General features: G+C 44.3%; 1 pseudogene; it reads right to left on the bottom strand.

Moving 5' to 3' along the window:
- The window catches only part of LOC148138418 (NACHT, LRR and PYD domains-containing protein 3-like), a 106,228-nt pseudogene that overhangs the window by 57,424 nt on the left and 27,556 nt on the right, over window positions 1–21,248 (bottom strand).

Here is a 21,248-nt window from a genome sequence, read left to right as displayed (position 1 = left end):
ATTCTCAGCGAATACTCAGTTGCTAATGAGGAAGAAACGTCTGAATGAAGTACAACAATTATTCAGTTGCCTCCAGGTAAACAATAAAACAAGAAAGGTGAGAATGGGCAGCTCTGCCTGACTCCGTATTTGATTGGGAAGCTTCCTGATTCCCAACCTTTGATTGAGGTTGCACTAATGACGATGGTGGAGAACAGTTGGATTGATTCACGTATGGCCTCTCCAAATCCCCTTTTGGAGGGCACATCCCACAGTAGGTAAGAAATATTCTGTCAAAGGCCTCCTCCTGGTCCGGACTGCGGAGGCAACCTTCCATCTCCCCGTGTCCTGCACGCAGGCAATCATATCCCTCAGGAATGTGCGGCTCTCTGGATCATCCCGACCGATGCAAATAAGATTCAGTCGGGGTAAATCACTGATTCCCAAGCAGATGTGATCTGGTTGGCGATGACCTGAGACAAGATTATTAATCTTTGCTCAACAACGAAATTGTTCGTCAGTTATCTGTCTCCCCTTTCTGATTGTTGATGAGGGGGGCGATACTTGTCCTCATGGACTACAGGGTACTTGTTCAAAGAAGATTGTCATACACCACCAGCAAGTTCTTGCCAGTCAAGGCCCAGAGAGTGAACATAACTCGTCCGTTAAGCCGTAACTTTGGGGAAATTTATTCTTGTCTCAGGAGTCGAAGGCTTTGGTCATCTTATTCAGAGATAACGGCTGGACCAACGTCTCCCTTGTGCAGTCGCCTGTGACCTCTGCGAGGTAGGACTGGAATGACAGAGGGGCCACACTATCTGTGTACTTCGTGTCATGCAATCTGGTATAAAAGGATTTGCTGTTCCTTAGGATCTCAGACTATGGAGATGTTACCGAGGCATCTTCTCTCTTCAGGATGCTGAGCACATTGCTCTCCCAGTGCACCACCCAGAAAGGAGATAAGCGTGCAGGTCTCACACTTCTCTGCAGTGTACTCTGGACCGGGATATTATCTTGGAGGCTTCTGAAGTAAAGAGCGAAGCTTACTGGCTCTTCTCCTCCTGGAGATCATCTGTCATATCAACCCCAACTGTGTGCAACAGGAGTAGGTTCTGCACGCTTTTGTGGAGTATTCCCCGTCACTGTCTCACCTTCAAAGCATTTTTCAGTATAAAAATCGTCTTGATAGTCTTCTTGACAAATTCCCACAAGTCTGATGGAGACTCAAAGGAGGGCTTCACGTTTCTCCAATCTGTGGAACTCTTTTTAACTCTTCCATGTTTTCTGGGATCAGCAGTTTCACGTTCAGATTCCACGCTCCATTGCAGGTCGGCAGGAGGCAGTGGTCAGAGAAAAACACTGACTTGACTTCAGTGGATGGATTGAAACCAAATCCAGCCTCTCTACTCTCACTTCACAGGTGAAACACTTCGTTCCTTTTCAATCTCCCTTGAGCACTTCATCAAAAGGCTGGTCACAGCTTCTGTCTTCTTTTCTTTCCCTTCTTCATCTTGAACATCTGTTCCTCGTGGTGGTGACGGTGGAGGTAGATGCAATCAGTGGTGTATACAGCAGCAGCGTTATGAAGCTGGAACAGAATCGTGGTGTCGGCAGTGGCATCAGTGTACTAGGCCCAGTTGCACAATGCCATTATCTTGATTGATTACATTGAACTGATGTTGAAGAGGAAATGGAACTGAGGCATTTAACCAGGAAGTTTGCAACATTCACTGTCAAACTGAATCAAGCCAGACAGATGTCCACACCTTCACTTTCATTGTCCATTGAATGGGTTGTTGGTGAGACATTGCCACAATGCTTGGGGTGGACCAAGATCTGAGTTTCAGTAGAACTGTTTTTGAGACAGGTCAATTAAGATGGGGAACATAAAATATAAAATACTGTCTTATGTAACACCCTTCCTAAGATAGACTCCAAATTTAAGTTATAATAATTACGCTGGTACATTATAATACTGCTAAGCCACTGCATCGGAAATGACCTGGATAACTAGCTGAAAGAAGTTCTGAAATCACACGAAATCTTGTGGTTTCAAATAAATTGGAGGATAACCGAATGTCATGTGACTTCTGACATTTTCCACCCAAGTCCAAACCAGCACCTCTACTTCATCGCTAAAAAAAAGCCATTCAAATCAGAGAGATCCCACGCATTCTCCAGAAAATATCAGGACAACGAAGCAGGAACTTTGGAGTAGGGAGAACAGCCCCATTTCCAGTTCGATGAGCTGTAATTGAGGATTTTGAACTAGTGTGTGGGCATAGACATTTCAGTACTGGAAGGTTAATCAGAATATTAGAGGGAAAGACTGGTTTTGTTAAGTTGTACATTTATATGTCTTGTATTTCAAAGGTAATAAATCATGTCTTATTATTAATGTCAAACGAGGTTCACGCAGTAAGCAAGTCGATTGGATTAATCAGAACTTAATCTTACAGGGGATATTGTCAATACCTACAGGGAAATCGTCAACACGCTGGTTAATCAAGATTAGAGTGGTGCTGCAAAAGCACAGCAGGTCAGGCAGCTTTTAAGGAACAGAAAAATCAACATTACAGGCAAAAGCCCTTCATCAGGAATCCTTCCTGCTGAATGGTCTTTGTCTGAAACGTCAATTTTCCTGCTCCTCGAATGCTGCCTGACTTGCTGTGCTTTTCCAGCTCCACTCCCGTCTTGACTCTGATCTCCAGCATCTGCAGTCCTCACTTTCGCCTACGCTGATCAATCATTTTACCTCAGTATTTTCCAGCAGGGAAAATCACAAAGTACGTTTCACAAATCCTTTACTGGTATAAGCTATATGTGACTCCAGACCCACAGCAAGGCGGTTGTATTTTAACTGTCCTCTGAGATGGGCATTAAATGCGGTGCTAGACAGTGAAGCTCTCATCCCATATAAGGCCATTTAAGTCTTGCTGCAGTTATAGAAAACCCTGTTTAGATCTCACTTGAAGTGCTGTGAGCAGAGCCAGACAGCACCAAATTAGGTTGGATATGTTGGTCTTGGAGTGAGTACAGAGTAGATTTTTAAGAATGATACCTGTACTTTTGTGATTTATTAAGAGGTGGGACGTAAATCAGACCTTGTTTCTCGAGAATTTAAGAAACAAAGTAAATAAAGATAAACTGTTTCCACTGTTTGGGCATTCTAGAACAAAGGGGCGAAGTCTGAGAATTCGAGCCAGTGTATTCAGGAGAGATGTTCGGAAGTACTTCCACTCTGAAAAGCTGGTGGAGGTTTGTAACTCTCCTGCACAAATGGCATGAATGCTTGATCAGTTGTTAATTTTAAATCTGAGATAGAATTGTTTTTTTGTTGAGCGTAGGTATTAAGGGATAAATCACAATTGCAGGTGTATGATGTTAACTTGCAGATCAGCCAATGACTGTCGGAACAGGCTCAAGGGACTGAATGCTCTGTTGTTATGCCCCTATGACTATTAATCTCCTCCAAGAGCCTACCTAAGGCATTGATATTCTTCCTAACATGAGTTGCTCAGATGTGTGCAGAGTTCAGTTTTAACCCATTAAAAGCCATTCAATTTTCAAGAGTTCAAATCAGGACTCTTTTGCCCAACTGTGGCTGAAACAGTAAAGTATACAGGTTTGGCAGCATTTCCCTGACCTTTGTACGCTAATTTGACTTTGTATGGCTTTTTGCATGCCGACCAAACTGCCCAGCCACTTGCAAATATAAAAGTACACCTTCACTTCCTCTCCAGAATTCGGCCACTTTATTTATATTATGGCTCCTCACCAACCAGATTAAAGCTTTCTCACTTCCTATATGATCTGCCATTTGCCTGCCCCTTTCACTGGTTAACGGTATAAAATGCATTTGGAAATATCCCACTAATAGGCAGTGAATAGCTGCAATATTTGGAATACTGCAAGCCGCCCTTCTTTAAAATACTGTTCAACAGGAGAACAAATAGCCAGGGACTTGAAAATTTCAGTGACAGATTTTTTTAAAAATTCAATGGACAAAGAATTGCTTAGTTTTCAATATTGAATGACTGTGATCTTGGCATAAACATACCCAACAACACTGGAATAAGAGAAGGCCTTTCAGCCCCTTCTCTGGCCTGTCCCACAGGAACAGGAGGCCATTCAGCTGTGATTTCTCTCCACAGCTGCTACCAGACTTGCTGAGTTTTCCCAGTGATTTCTGTTTCTTTTCCTGATTTCCAGCATCCACTGTTCTTTTGATTTTAATTCAGTCTCTTCTCCAGCCTGTAACACAGGAAGAGGCCATTCAGCAGCGAGAGGCAATAGCCTAGTGGAATTATCGCTGGACTGTTAATGAAGGCAGTCAAGATTAGAATAGTGCTGGAAAAACACAGCAGGTCATGTACCAGCCGAGGAGCAGGATAATCGAAATTTCAGGGAAAAGCCCTGTTAATGAAGGCATCCAGGTAATGTTCTGGGGCAATAAATGCCTAGGACTCCCTCATCCATGAATGAATTATTAAAAGAAAACTTTTTAAACTGCTGCAGAGGAAGTGGTAGAGGCAATTTGGCTTATTTTGAAATGGTTGAAAAGGAGCAGCAGAAAGCCATTCATTCCCTCTCATGTGAGTACAAGAACAGCAGAAGGGCATTGGATCTCTCCAGATTGCTCAACAAAAAAGCAAAGGCAGAAGGGAAAGGGAAATTGTGAGAAGTGGGGAGGATATCAGTTGAAATGACAACTGGATTGGGAATGAGAGAGTTGTCGATGAGGTGGAGAGTGTAGATCCTGGGAGGCAATTAACAGGGAGGCAACTAATAATCGCGATGGGCAGAGTGAGAGCCAAGGTTCAATGTTGAGATTTGGAAATTTGTAGGTATGAGCCAATTAATTGGTGGGTAATCGGAAGACTATGCCAGTTCCACCCCCACCCCCACCCCACCACAGAATAATGTTAGAAATCATCTCAGTAACTGGAATCCTTTCCTTATTCATCTGTATTGCGCTATGTGTGATCCATTATCTTCCACAGTTTTTGTATCACTCCCAATTACTCTTTCACATACTTTCTCTCTCCCTCTGTATTTAAGCAGTTACCTGTCTTCAGTCGTCTCTATGCACTGCCCTGCATTTAATTCTCTCCCCATTGGTCTGTATTTCATTCTCCCCTATTGTTCTTTGTTTATCCCAATCTTTGTCTGTATTTGATCCTTTCTATTCCTCTGTATTTAAGTATCCCTGTCTTCCATGTATTCAAGCTTGTCATGATTACTGTCTAGTCAATCCACTCTTTATAAACCGCACACATGACAGCATTTAGCACTATCCCTTTATTCAACTTTCTCCATATTGCTGTTGAATTCGGCATCTCATAACTCCTCTCCAATTACCCACTCCACGCTGTATTTAACTCCCTCCTTTCCTCTGTATTTTATGTCTCCCAGCCGTTCTGTATTCAAACGACTAATCATTCGTCTCTTTTCATATCTTTCTCTATTCCTCTGTACTAATTACCCTCTCTGTCCCCTTAATAAAATTCTCACGTTACTCCCATGTACTCAAAATCGTCGCTATTAATCCTGTCACCTTCCACAAACTTTGGTAAACCATCATCAAGTCACACTGCATTTACACTTGCACAGTACATGACACCGACCCAGCGAGCAGAAAGCTGGTTCCAAGAGTGAGCAGAATTCCGGATACTCCAGTTTATATCTGTCTGCCAGGACTTCCTGATTGTACCAGCTTAACACCAACAATCAGAGAAATCATATTGAATGACATTAATCTGGTTGACCTCATTACAATTCCTGCAGCTTCCCTTGTATTAAACATCTCCCTGTGCCCGTGTCATTAACACTCTTCCCCTTACTCTTGATGCAATTTTCTCCCTATTAGTTTCCATTAAATCCTCCCCTTTCTGTCTTTAATTCTCCCCTGCTCTCCTGGATTCACCTCTCTACCTATTACTCTCGACTTAACCATCTGCTCTTGTCCCTTTAATACTCTGCGCATTATTTCCTGTTGAATTCTCTCCCATTGCAACCGTCTCCCTGTCTACGTTTAACCATCCTTCTTCTCCTAGGGCTCTACACTTATTGTCTACCCACTTCCAGAATGTATGTTCCACCCCACAATAACCAGAGACCAGGTGTCTCTGCATAATTGGTGTTCAGGTGCCCCGGCTGAATCATTCCCCACACCCCAACACGTGACCGCTACTACTCTGTGCTACCATACGCAGTCTGGTGAGCTCTGGGACTGCGGATCCATCCCAAAGTGCTGCAGGAGCTCTGCAGCAGCTCCCGAAAGCCAGAAACAGCATTGCTAATATTCTGGAGACAGGCGTAACTTCAACATGAAGTAATACAGTATTGATATATAAATAGGACAGCTCCAATACAAGAACTTTGCTGCCTCACAGGAACAATGGGTAGGTTTGGGTGAAATGCCCTTTCCAGTGTTGGAGTGGACTCGATGGACTGATTGGGCGAAAGTGAGAACTGCAGATGCTGGAGATCAGAGTTAAGATTAGAGTGGTGCTGGAAAAGCTCAGCAGGTGAGGCAGAATCCGAGGAGCAGAAAAATCGACGTTTTGGGCAGGAGCCCTTCATCAGGGGTGTCTCGATGGATTGATTGGCCTTCTTCCACACTGCAAGGATTTTATGATTTTACACAATGTTTTCTAAGGTTTTCTATTTACATTACCAAATGAGCCCCACTTCTAAAATTACTTTGTCACATGGGAGTTAACTCGCTGTTGTCACCTGTTTGTTGAAATTCTTAAGTGAATGAATTGAACCAAGTTATAACCCGAAAGCCCCAAAGGTGATGTCAATCGGTATGAATGAAAACTTTGGGATGATACCACCGCATCATTTCGTGTGGAGAGATAGCCTGCACATACACATAGAGATTCCCTCAGAAAATGCATTCTTTATTACATCAGATGGAGAAAAAGATTTACACTACGCTCCTGATTGTAACAATTCCTGTTAAGTTCCTTGCACAATTGAATTTGTCTGAGAGTTATCTGCGGTTTCACTCTGAAATTGACAATGATACAAGGGCATGTAGAGGCCACCGTCACACAGGGGAAACTGATCAGTGACTAAGTCTCAGACTACAGGCACCTTGTGGAATACCTAATATTGCAGGTTGCGAATGAATTGCCTGGGGATTTAAACTTTCCGTTGCGTAATTATTCATCTCTTCTGGGAACCTTCCAGAATTCTCCATTTCAATTGGAGACTACAGTGAGTTTTGATGGAATTATGTCATGAATACGTTGATCTCATGTATAAGTCGATCCCTTTGTTTTTCCAAAAAACTGTTGTATTTTCCACATATCATATGCATACTTAGACCCTTTCATATTGCATTGTAAACCTCTTACAAAGGAAACTGCATGTTCTCATGAACCAACTCAAACAAAATCGTATTCATTCAATCATATCCCGTAACTCTACTCATCACTCTTTGTTTATTATATTGCATTCATTCATTAATTCATTCATAACTCTACTTACTGCACTTGATTTAGTACAGCATGATTTGATTCGTTCATTCATTCAGACCGGTACTAAGTCTATTGGTACTTATTGCACTTTGTTCACTGTACATCCAAAAGTTAATCTAATTAAAAAGTCAATCATTTTAATTGTGCCATTATATCTGAATAAAAGTGAGATATATTAGCCACAGGCTGGTATATCTACAATTGTTTGACAAGTGTGTTAATGTTGTTGAGGTTCATAACATGAGAGTAAATGGGAGGGAAATACAATAATTTGACTGGAAAGTACAAGACGCTTACACAATCAATGTTTCATGAATGTTTCGTTTTAATTGTGCCATTATATCAGACCATGACGACATTGAACAGCGCGATTTTGCAGGATTTCAACTAGTCTTCGACATGTTAAATTTTCATACTGGTCTCTTGCTTTTCGCTGGTAATTACCATTACCGTAATTCAATGCATTTTTCTTCTATACACAGGATCAGTTGTGCGATCAAATCGACGTTTGATATTAATACGGTACTTGTAACTGCAGCATGAAATTTTCGACTTCAAAACTTGTGCCCGCGCAATAGTTTATTCTTTAAAGTCAACTTTAAAAAATAGTCTTAAAAAGTTCGACCTATATGAGTGTATATACGGTAGTCAATTTGGAAAGATATAAACGAGTTTGATTCTGGTTTTTGTGTGAATAAGTGGCGGGGATCGCTGCACTTCTGAAGTTAATAATGAACCTGTCGGCATTTCTGTAACCACAGCAATTTGTTTTTTTTAAAACTGCTTTTGAAATCAGGCTATAGGCTGAATGGTTTTGTGCAAAAATGAACTTTTGTTTACTTTTAATAATTTGCAACCCAGCATGGTATTAACGGAGCCTCAAAGATTTGTTGGAGAGTTGTGAACTCTGAGAGAGAGGAAAAACCCTTAACTGAGAAACTTGTAGCTTTACTTTTGTCATTTCTTTCGTCTTTGTAAGACCTTGTACAGAGTGGATGTATAGATCTATGATGATGAGAAGGGAATAAGAGAGACAGTCAGTTGTACTAACTTGGAAGGAAAATTTCGTACTGATCCCAGACAGAAGTGTTCTGATTTTAAAAAAAGTTCTGAAGAGAAAACTTAAACCTGAGTACATTGACACTAAGCTGTATGGTAGCTCCTGGAAGAAGTTTACTGCGTTTTCAGTTTAACAGTGTCAGATATAGGTCATTATCGAATTGCTTGGCACGCCAGTGAATCTGATGTGAATATTATGCAAGGGGTGTTTTCTTTGGAATGACCCTGGAAGTGGTGTAACATGTAAAAGTCATTTTCTTGGTTTTCTTTTATACATTTTTTTGAGATGATTGAGAGTATGCATTTACTGTGTGTTCATTGCCTTTGAATCAGCCTTAAAAGTGCCTGACGTGACTTATTTAATTTTATAATCAATTCCTTTGTAATAAACGTCTGTTTTGTTGTGGAAGCAATATATGCAGCTTTGTGTGTTGATAGCTCAGCATGAGAACACTTTGTTAAATCAAAAGAACGATTATCATCCATCAAGCTGGATTTCTGTCTGGGTTCTGGCTTATTCTGTAATTAATCACCCAGTATCTGAGTAGACGTGAGGCTATTAAACACATAGTCAAACACCTGTGGAACCGATAAACTAACCCCACACTTCAATCAGACGACGCCCCAACTATACGCTTCGAGATCCATTATATTTCTCAGGCACTGATCAGACACCCAAAAGATGAAATTCCATATTAGCCCTCCCAAATTTACTACTCTCTCTGTACCAGATATAACTCAGAACATTTCCCTCCCCCTTGCCTGACTTGTAATACGGGAACTGCATGAGACACTGGATGGCTCGCAGCTGCGTTTTGTGCACAGTACAGGTCAGCACGTCATAGTAAGGACAGCGTTTCTCTGAGGAGAGAATAAAAGGGATTTACAAGAATGCTGCCAGTGTGTGAAAATTACTGCATCAATGAGGAAAGATGGATAAGGTCATTTTCTGTGGAACAGACCATAATGAGAGATAATGTTATTGACGTTTCCAAAGTATTTATGGTCTTGCATGAAGTCTTGTCACCCGAACACGGGACATATTTATTAGGAGTCAGAGATTGAGAAAAAAATGATGGAAGGATTTCAGTGGACATGAGGGCTAACCCTTACATTCATGGCGTTCCTGGAATTCACTTCCCATTTTGGTTTGTGTTTCAGGTGGCAACGCACAGCACATTTAAATGGAACCTGGTTCTGCACCTGAAATGAAGTAACTTTCAAACCTGTGGAACAGGTGCTGGAAAGTGCAATCAGAATGGGAGCTAGGTTATTCAATTGATGCAGACTACTTTCTGAATAACTGCTTTCTGTTCCCTAACTTTCCTGCAATTATATGTGATTATAGAAAGACTGAGGAGTGCTAAAGTGAGTTCACTTAGTGGGCTGAATGACCTGTTTCTGTGTTGTTCTTTTCCAACAATTCTAAAGTATCATTGGAACACTGCAGAGTGTTAAAGTGAATTCCAGAGGGCTGTGGCTACCTTCCAGTGGTTCCCTGAAGGAATGTTTGCAGATTCAAAACTTTTGCAATGCACAAAGTAAGTTTTCATTGGGAGGAATACTTTTAACGAAGAATAGACCATACAAAATGTATGAATTAGGTTAATATTGCTTACCTTGTTCAGTTACTCTCGTTATAATATAGAGTGTTTTTCTTTTAAAGAAGGATTATGAAGTCTTGTACTGTTTATGAACTGAGGAGTATTCAGATGATCGGTTTAAATATTAGTTGCTCCTGACATGACCAGAGCACAACAGAGTCAGATTATTATTATTTTATAGTTGCATGTACATAGATTGCGGCAACTGTATCCAATAATTGTAGCACTACATGTGACCACCATTTCACTATACACAAACACAGGACTCCTATACACACGCGTACACACATATGCATGGACACACATGTACACACACACACACACACATACACACACGCACTCACACACACACAAACACACACAAACACAGACAGACACTCACACACCCTTACATACACACATCTCCCACACTCACACATGCATCGTCTCAAAGACTTAGATCACTCTACACTCACGCACACACATATACACTCTCTCACACACACTCACAACCCCACCCCAGACGCATACACACACTCCTACAGACACACACACACACTCCCACACTCACACATGCAGCCCCTCACAGACTTAAGGCACTCTACACTCACATACAAACACATATACACTCTCTCTCAAATTTAACCCTCCCAACCCAGACAGACAGACACACACAAATGTATAATTTCAGTTACATCATACTGTAACCTTTTGCTATAAATTCTGTGTCTTACAATTGTGTCCTCTACAATCACCTGATGAAGGAGCGGCGCTCCGAAAGCTAGTGTGCTTCCAAGTAAACCTGTTGGTCTATAACCTGGTGTTGTGTGATTGATTAACTTTATGCACCCTAGTCCAACACCTGCATCGCCAAGTCATGTCCAATAATTTAAGTAGTGAACTGCTTTGTTTTGAATTATGTAGATTATTCATGAAAAATCAACAAGCGCATTCGAAAAGTATTTGAGTCAGACAATGTAGAGAATGCATTAAAACAAAAGTTACATTTCCCTATTTGAATTTTGGATTCTTTGCTGACTCAATGCACAAGTAAAATTAGAACATTGGCTAAATATGACAAGGGAGTGTTGACTTTCCAAACCATGATAAGAGAGGTTCTTTGAGTTAAGGGTTCCTCAGTTTATCATCATAAAGAGGACTTAGATTGTGGATTGTGACTTTAATGACGAAACAAAACTTTCCCAACACTGTTAACATTCTCCATCGAATAAATACATCTTCTCAAGTGTAACAACTTGTAGTTTCGTAATTTTGTGACCAGATAATTGTGGGTAATCCTGGATGGATGATAGAAAATAAATGCGGTTGTCACAGGTGCTCTTTTTCTGAGCTATTTTAGGTGTTGGAGCTGATTTCCTCGAACTCCAGGAACAGTAATTAATTTTACAATCCGTTGCATTGTTGTGAATCTTCGGGGGAAAATATAGGAACAACATTTCTTTAAAATGGAGGAAGGGAAACTCAGGTAGAGACCGCATGGTCAGAGACAGAGAGAAAAAGAAACATACACTGCCGTCTGACAGTGAATCTGCACAGCTACCGCCTTTGTTGTTTGAGTTCATTCACTTCTGGGCATCGGAGTGCACTTGAGAAAAGTTTACAAAGAGCAAACATCACAGCTGATCTTCGAGGAACCTGTGTGGGAGAGCTCACAGCAAGGAGCAGATCAGAACATGGTTTTTAAGTCTAACCTTACAAACGTCTTTTTTTTTGTAAATATACAGTAATAAGTAGGGTGCACTTTCTTTGATTGTATGTTTCTGGAGATATGTCTCTTGATTAAAATATAAAACATAGAAACTAAGCTATCCTGGAACAGTTTTTTTTAGAACAGCAATACTCTGCTATTTTCAGGGTCTAGAGATAAGTTAGGTGCAAAGATTAGCCTTAGTAGAATGATGTGCACTGACTGTGCTATGTGGGAAATTACCACTAATTATGTCTACAGCTAAGTGTGTTTGGTTGTGAATCCTATCAGATCATAATGGTCGGTTGGAGCAGCAGTTCGAGACAATGAGGAATTTATAGGAGCTCGATGGTGTGACGGATGGCAGCTATGGGAAGAAAGAAAAATCACAGATACAGTTAGGTTACCTCTAGGAAAGGTAGAAGAGGGAGGGAGGTAGTGCAGGTGGCTCCTGTGGCTATCCCCATCTCAAACACATATGCTGCAAAGCAACGAGGGGTAAGTCAGGTTGCAAACGAATTAAAACTAGAACATTGGAACTTGGATCTATTAGGTCAAGTTCTAAACTGCAGGAAGGCCAATTTTGACTGCATTAGGTAAGAACCTTCAGAAGTAGGTCGGGGGCGGATGTTCTTAGGTAAAGGGACAGCTGAAAAATTGGAAGCCTTCAAAATTGAGTCCAGAAAAGGTATGTTCAAATTAGAGTGAAAGGCAAGGCTGGTAGGTATAGGTTTTGGTTAAGAAAAAGAAGGAAGCATACGTCAGGTTTCGACAACAGAGATCGAGTAAATGCTTAGAAGAATATAGAACCAGCAGGGGTATACTTAAAAGGCAAATCAGTAGGACAAAAAGGGGACCTGAGATAGCTTTAGCAAAGAGGGTAATGGCGAATTCAAAGGGATTTCATAAAGTCATTAAGGACAAAAGTGTAACAAAGGAGAGAATAGGAACTGGCAAAGATCAGCAAGGCAGCCTATGTGTCGAGTGGCAGGAGATGGGTGTAATACTAAACAAGTATTGTGAATCATTGTTTACTGTGGAGAACGACATAGTTGATATAGAATGTGGGAATATAGATGGTGGCAGCTTGATAATATATCCATAATGCAGAGGAGGAGGTGCTAGATGCCTTAAAATGCATAAACTTGGATAAATCACCAGGACCTGATCAGGTGTACCCTCGAACTCTGAGAAGCTAGGAAAGCGATCGTTGTGCTCCTTGCTGAGACATTTGTTTCATCAATAGTCAAAGGTAAGGTGCTGGAAGACTGGAGGTTGGCTAACGTGGTGCCACAACTTAAGAAAGATGGTAAGAACAGGTTAGGGAATTAAAGACAGGTAGGCCTGCCATCAGTGGTGGGTATGTTGTTTTAGGGAATCCTGAGGGATAGGATTTACATGTATTTGGAAAGGCAAGGACTGATTAGGGATAGTCAACATGGATTTGTGCATGTGAAATCATGTCTCATGAACTTGATTGAGTATTTTTTGAAAACGTAACAAAGAGAATTGATGAGGGCAGAATGGTGGACGTGATCCACATGGACTCCAGAAAGGTGTAAGACAAGATTCCTCAAGGTAGACTGATAAGCAAGTTTAGAACATATTGAGGACAGGAAGAAATAGCCATTTGGATGCAGAATTGGCTCAAAGGTAAAAGACAGAATGTGGTGATGGAGGATTGCTTTACAGCCTGGAGGCCTGTAACCAGTGTTGTGCCACATTGATCAGTGCTGGATCTACTTTTTTCAAACTTTCTCATTTGTGGGACTTGGGCATCGCCAGCTGGCCAGCATTGATATCCCATCCCTATTTGTCACTGAGAAGGAGGCAGTGAGCTACCTTCTTGTATCGCTGCGTTCCACTTGCTGTGGGTTAACACACAATATCGTTGAAGTGTGAATTCCAGGAAATTGACCTAAGGACTATGAAGGAACTGCAGCATATTTCCAAATCAGGGTGTCGAGTGGTTTGGAGGGGAACATGCAGGTGATGGTATTCCCAAGAACCTGCTGCTCTTCTCCTTCTAGGTCGAAGTGGTCACGGGTATGAAAGGTGCTGTCTAAGGGTCTTTGGTGAATTTCTGAAGTGCATTTTGTAGGGAACACACATTTCTCCTGCTGAGCGCTGGTGGTGGAGGGATCAGATGTTTGTAGATGTGGTGCCAATCAAGTCAGTTGCTTTCTACTGGATGGCGTCAAGCTTCTTGGGGGTTGTTGGAGCTTCACCCAACCAGGCAAATTTGGGAGAATTCCATCACACTCCTGACTTGTGCCTTGTAGATGGTGAATGGACTTTGGGTTGTCAGGAGATGAATTACTCACCGCAGTACCCCTAGTCTCTGACCTGCTCCTGCAGCCACTGTATTTATGTGGTGGGTCCAGTTGAGTTTCTGGTCAAGTATCCTGACATTTGGGGAATCAGTGATGGTAATACCATTGAATGTCAAGGATCGGTGGTTAGCGTGCTCTTATTGGTGATGGGCATCGTCCGGCCTTTGTCCGGTGCAAATATTATTTGCCACTTGTCTTCCGAAGCCTGGATATTGTCTAGTGCTTGTTGCATTTGAACACGGAATGCTTCAGTATCTCAAGAGTTGCAAATGGTACTGAGCACTGAGCAATAATCTGCCAACGTCACCACTTCTGACCTAATGACAGAGGGAAGGTCATTACTGAAGTAGCTGAAGATTGCTGGGCCGAGGACACGACCCTGAGGGACTCCTGCAGAAATCCACCGGAGCTGAGATGATTTACCCAGGACAACCGCAATCATCTGCCATCATTTATATAAACTCCTTGGATGTGAATATAGGAGGTATAGTCAGTTTGCAGATAACACCAAAGTTGGAGTTGCAGTCGACAGTGAAGAAAGTTACCTCAGAGTACAATGGGATCTCGATCAGATGGGCCAATGGGCCGAGGAATGGCAGATAGATTTTACTTTAAATAAGTGACGTGCTGCAATTTGGAAAGAGCAGTATATATACAATTAATGGTCAGGTCGTGGGGAGTGTTGCTAAACAAAGAGACCTTGGAGTGCAGAATAATAGTTTCTTCAAAATGGAGTTTCAGGTAGACAAGATAGTAATGCCGTAAAAACAATGACTGCAGATGCTGGAAACCAGATTCTGGATCAGTGGAGCTGGAAGAGTACAGCAATTCAGGCAGCATCCGACGAGCAGCAAGATCGACGTTTGGGGCAAAAGTCCTTCATCAGGAATAACGGCAGAGGCCTGAAGCGTGGAGAGACAAGCTAGAGGAGGGTGGGGTGGGGAGAAAGTAGCATAGAGTACAATAGGTGAGTGGGGGAGGAGATGAAGGTGATAGGTCAGGGAGGAGAGGGTGGAGTGGATAGGTGGAAAAGGAGCTAGGCAGGTCGGAAAAGTCCGGACAAGTCAAGGGGACAGTGCGGAGCTGTAAGTTTGAAACAAGGATGAGTTGGGGGAAGGGGAAATGAGGAAGCTTTTGAAGTCCACATTGATGCCCTGGGGTTTGTTCTGAGGCGGAAGATGAGGCGTTCTTCCTCCAGGCATCTGGTGGTGAGGGATCGGCGGTGAAGGAGGCCCAGGACCTCCATGTTCTTGGCAGAGTGGGAGGGGGAGTAGAAATGTTGGGCCACGGGACGGTTTGGTTGATTGGTGCGGGTGTCTCGGAGATGTTCCCTAAAGGGCTCTGCTAGGAGGCGCCCAGTCTTCCAATGTAGAGGAGACCGCATCGGGAGCAACGGATACAATAAATTATATTAGTGGATGTGCAGGTAAAACTTTAATGGATGTGGAAGGCTCCTTTAGAGCCTTGGATAGAGGTGAGGGAGGAGGTGTGGGCACAGGTTTTACAGTTCGTGCGGTGGCAGGGGAAAGTGCCAAGATGGGAGGGTGGGTCGTGGGGGGGCGGGGACCTGACCAGGTAGTTATGGAGGGAACGGTCTTTGCAGAAGGTGGAAAGGGATGGGGAGGGAAATATATCCCTGGTGGTGGCGTCTTTTTGGAGGTGGCGGAAATGTCGGCGAATGATTTGGTTTATGCGGAGGTTTGTAGGGTGGAAGGTGAGCACCAGGGGCGTTCTGCCCTTTTTACGGTTGGAGGGGTGGGGACTGAGAGCGGAGGTGCGGGATGTGGACGAGATGCGTTGGAGGGCATCTTTAACCACGTGGGAAGGGAAATTGCAATCTCTAAAGAAGGAGGCCATATGGTGTGTTCTATGGTGGAACTGGTCCTCCTGGGAGCAGATACGGCGGAGGCGGAGGAATTGGGAATACGGGATGGCATTTTTGCAAGAGATAGGGTGGGAAGAGGTGTAATCCAGGTAGCTGTGGGAGTCGGTGGGTTTGTAAAAAATGTCAGTGTCAAGTCGGTCGTCACTAATGGAGATGAAGAGGTCCAGGAAAGGGAGGGAGGTGTCTGAGATGGTCCAGGTAAATTTAAGGTCAAAGTGGAATGTGTTGGTGAAGTTGATGAATTGCTCAACCTCCTCACGGGAGCACTAGGTGGCGCCAATGCAGTCATCAATGTAGCGGAGGAAGAGGTGGGGTGTGGTGCCGGTGTAATTACGGAAGATCAAGTATTCTACGTAGCCAACAAAGAGACAGGCATAGCTGGGGCCCATACGTGTGCCCATGGCTACCCCTTTGGTCTGTAGGAAGTGGGAGGATTCAAAGGAGAAATTGTTAATGGTGAGGACCAGTTCGGCCAAACGAATGAGAGTGTCGGTGGAAGGGTATTGTTGGGGACTTCTGGAGAGAAACAAACGGAGGGCTTGGAGGCCCTGGTCATGGCGGATTTAGGTGTAGAGGGATTGGATATCCATGGTGAAGATGAGGCTTTGGGGCCCGTGAAACGGAAGTCTTGGATGAGGTGGAGGGCGTGGGTGGTGTCTCGAACGTATGTGGGGAGTTCCTGCTCTAGGGAGGATAGGACAGTGTCGAGGTATGTAGAGATGAGTTCATTGGGGCAGGAGCATGCTGAGACAATGGGTCGGCCTGGTGGTCAGGCTTGTAGAAGGACGTAGATCCGAGCAGTGCGGGGTTCCCGGACTATGAGGTTGCAAGCTGTGGGTGGGAGATCTCCTGAGGTGATGAGGTTTTGTATGGTCTGGGAGATGATGGTTTGGTGGGGGGTGGGGTCATGGTCGAGGGGGCAGTGGTAAGAGGTGTCTTCAAGTTGGCGTTTGGCTTCAGCGGTGTAGAGGTCAGTGCGCCAGACTACCACTGTGCCCCGTTTATCCGCTGTCTTAATGGTGAGGTTGGGATTAGAGCAGAGGGATTGGAGGGCTGCGCGTTGTGAGAGCGAGAGATTGGAGTGGGGGAGAGGGGTCGACAGGTTGAGGTGGCTAATGTCCCGGCGGCAGTTGGAAATGAAGAGGTTGAGGGCAAGTAATAGGCCATCGCGGGATGTCCAGGTGGATGCAGTGTGTTGGAGGTGGGCGAAGGGGTCCTCAGAAGATGGGCGGGAGTCCTGATTGTGAAAGTAAGCTCGGAGGCGGATGTGACGGAAGAAGTGTTCGATGTCACGGCATGTATTGATGCGTGGACGGAGGGGGATGAAGGTGAGTCCTTTGCTGAGGACTGATCGTTCTTCCTCAGTGAGTGGGAGGTCTGGAGGGATGTTGAAAACTCTGCAGGGCTGGGAGCTGGGATCTGGTGTGGGTGTGGAGCTGGGAGTGCGGTCGGAGCCAATACCTGGAGTGGGAATGATGGTGGGGGGAATGGGGTGGAGGCATGAGCAGGGGTAGTGTTCCCCGCGGGGTTCTGGGGGTTGGGGATAGTGACAGTGTGGTCTGTGGGGGGCGTGTCAGCAGAATGCAGGTGAGTGGCGCTGGTGGGGTCGGAAGTGGTGGCGATCACGGCAGTAGGGGTGGCGGAAGTCACTGGGCGTGTGGCATCGGCGATGATGTGAGAGCCGGAAGTGGCTGTGGGAGTGGCCATGATGGTGGTGGAAGTGACATAATCAATCAGCGCGGGGGTGGTAGCTGCATCAGCCGCATGGCTAATGGCGCTTCCGAGGCCAGGGGAATCTTCTGGAAAGTTTGAGGAGCGCTGGTTATGGAGGTGAGTGGATAAAAGTTTGTTGTACTTACAGTTTTTGATGTTTGAGATGGAATTTAAAGACTGTGTGTTGAGAGTATGAATTCTCCTGAGGATGTTTTACAGAGTGTGTCCTTTGCAATTCTGAGAGAGTGTAGCCCTCAGCTGAGGCAGGGCAGACTCAGAGAGGTTAGGTGCCGTCGCATTGCTGCAAGCGTGGAGCAGAGGATCTTGAAGGAGAACTGTTGCTGGTGTTTTTAAAACTGTAGTCTGTACTGTTTGTCCTGTTCGGGTCCGAACTCTGCTGGTTTAAAGGTGGTCCGGAGTCCGTGTGGGATGAGTTGGTTACAGAGGCATGCACTGAGGAAGCAAATGTGGCTGTGGTACCGAGTTTGTTTCACGACATAGTTGAAGAACCTCAGTGCAGAGGAAATGACCTGGGAGTTGCAGTGGGAGAGGGACTCCCTGAGATTCTTGTAGAGAGAGGAGGAAAACTTCTTCAAGGCAGTTATCCTTGCAAGAGGATTCGCAGTAGGGTTAAAATCCTCGACGTAAAATCAATGACTGCAGATGCTGGAAACCAGTTTCTAGATCAGTGGTGCTGGAAGAGCACAGCAATTCAGGCAGCATCCGACGAGCAGCAAAATCGACGTTTCGGGCAAAAGCCCTTCATCAGGAATAAAGGCAGAGAGCCTGAAGCGTGGAGAGATAAGCTAGAGGAGGGTTGGGGTGGGGAGAAAGTAGCATAGAGTACAATAGGTGAGAGGGGGAGGAGATGAAGGTGATAGGTCAGGGAGGAGAGGGTGGAGTGGATAGGGGGAAAAGGAACTAGGCAGGTCGGACAAGTCCGAACAAGTCAAGGGGACAGTGCAGAGCTGGAAGTTTGAAACTAGGATGAGTTGGGGGACGGGGAAATGAGGAAGCTGTTGAAGTCCACATTGATGCCCTGGGGTTGAAGTGTTCCGAGGTGTAAGATGAGGCGTTCTTCCTCCAGGCGTCTGGTGGTGAGGGAGCGGCGGTGAAGGAGGCCCAGGAACTCCATGTCCTCGGCAGAGTGGGAGGGGGAGTAGAAATGTTGGGCCACGGGGCGGTTTGGTTGATTGGTGCGGGTGTCTGGGAGATGTTCCCTAAAGCGCTCTGCTAGGAGGCGCCCAGTCTCCCCAATGTAGAGGAGACCGCATCGGGAGCAACGGATACAACAAATTATATTAGTGGATGTGCAGGTAAAACTTTAATGGATGTGGAAGGCTCCTTTAGGGCCTTGGATAGAGGTGAGGGAGGAGGTGTGGGCACAGGTTTTACAGTTCCTGCGGTGGCAGGGGAAAGTGCCAGGATGGGAGGGTGGGTCGTGGGGGGGCGGGGACCTGACCAGGTAGACACGGAGAGAACGGTCTTTGCAGAAGGCGGAAATGGGTGGGGAGGGAAATATATCCCTGGTGGTGGGGTCTTTTTGGAGGTGGCGGAAATGTCGGTGGATGACCTTCAGGCTCTCTGTCTTTATTCCTGATGAAGGGCTTTTGCCCGAAACGTCGATTTTGCTGCTTGTTGGATGTTGCCTGAATTGTTGTGCTCTTCCTGCACCACTGATCCAGAAGATAGTAAAGGGGACATTTTGTATACTCTCCTTTATTGGTCAGAGCCTTGCATGAAGGAATTGGGAGGTCATTTGGCTGAGCAGGACTCTGTTTAGGCCACCTTTTAAATATTGTGTGTATTTCAGGTCTCCCTCGAAAAGGAAGGATGTGAAACTTGAAAGGGTTGAAATAATTGCCAGGATGTTGCCAGGAGAGGAGGGTTGGAGCTATATGGACAGGCTGAATAGGCTGGGACAGGTTTGTTAGGAGCATCAGAAGTTAAGGATTGAGCTTATGGAGGTTTATAAAGTCATGAGGGACACGCACAGGGTGAATAAACAAGGTATTTTCCCAGGGGTGGGAGAGTCCATAACGAGAGGGGATAGATTTAGGATGAGTGGGGGAACATTTCAAAGGGATCTAAGTCAACTATTTCATGCAGAGTGTGGTGTATGTATAGAATGAACTGTCAGAGGGAGTGATGGAGGATGTGCAATTACAACATTTAAAATATAGCTGAATGGCTAATTGAATGGAAAGAGCTGAGAAGGAATTGGGGGCATATGAAATGAGATTAATTAAGGATATAAGTTCGGCCTGGACGATTTGGTCTCAAGCGACTGTTTGAATTCTGTATATCTATATGACTCTAACTATGCCTGGTATGCGATGAGCAGTCTAACAAATGCTGCATAGTAGATGAATATCATCATTTTAAATCTCAATTCCCTTTTGGAAATAAATCCCTGTCTTTTGGTTGCAATGATAGGGTCTTGTGCGGGGAGAAACCTGAGATGATGCTTTGCATTCAGTGACCCATGTTCAGATGAAGATGTTCTGATGAAGAAGGAGTCCATTAACTCTTTTTCTCTCCCCAGATGCTGCCATACCTGTTAGGTTTTGCCAGTTATTTATGATTCTCTGTCATGTTTTCAGCATTCAAAGCCCTTCTATTTATTTCTTTACAATGCTTGACTTACCAACCTGACATCCAAATGTAATTCTTAAAATCCTAGAATCTGACGATACAGAAGACGTACTTCATTCCATCCAGTTTGTGCAGTCTACTCTACAAGAAACTTACAACTCGTCCCAGCTTCTCGCACTATACTCGTAGTCGTAAATGACACTTCAAGTGTTCATCCTGGTAGTTTTTTTTTAACGTTTGTGAAGTTTCCTGCTTCCATTACCCACCCAGGCATTGAATTACCAGACTCCGACCACTCTCTGGGTGAAAACCTCTGCCTCAGATACCCTCTAAAGCTCTTCCCTTTCACCTGAAAAATTATGTCCTTCTGCCATCTGTTGATTGCCTGCCCACACTTTGTCAAACTCAGGAGTGAGCAACTTCGAAATGGGTCAGGCGATTGGAGCTGTCCTGTTCAAACCCGACATCTGAACCCTCCCATCTGACCCAGTTAGGCGCTTACATTTTTAAATGAAGGGATCACCTTTAGATGAAGGGCCGACGTGGAGAGCTTTTGGTCATTAATTTCTGTTTTGCATTTTACCTCCTGTCTCTTAGTTAATTTCTTGGTGATTCTTGTTCTCAAACCTGCAATGTGGCCTCTTTAAATGCACAGCACTCTGCATGTTGGCTATGGCAACGTCGCACCTACTGTTCATTCCGAGGAAGATCATACTGTGGCAACTCATATATGTTAACTTTCCTAGGTTTTTCCTGATTCTAACCGGTATATGCAGTGCTGTCTTTGCCCTGGCTCGTGCAGCCACAGACTGTTCCGTCCGGTTCACTGTCCTTTCCACCTTTGATCGTTTTGTGGCTATTTGCTGCCAGAAAATTAAAACAAAATTTGGACAGAGAAAGCCT

Source organism: Chiloscyllium plagiosum, unplaced genomic scaffold (genome assembly GCF_037043375.1).
Source record: "Chiloscyllium plagiosum isolate Xiang-an unplaced genomic scaffold, Cpla_swu_hap1 HiC_scaffold_40, whole genome shotgun sequence".
Taxonomy (NCBI): Eukaryota; Metazoa; Chordata; class Chondrichthyes; order Orectolobiformes; family Hemiscylliidae; genus Chiloscyllium; species Chiloscyllium plagiosum.
This window is presented reverse-complemented; position numbering and strand designations above follow the sequence as displayed.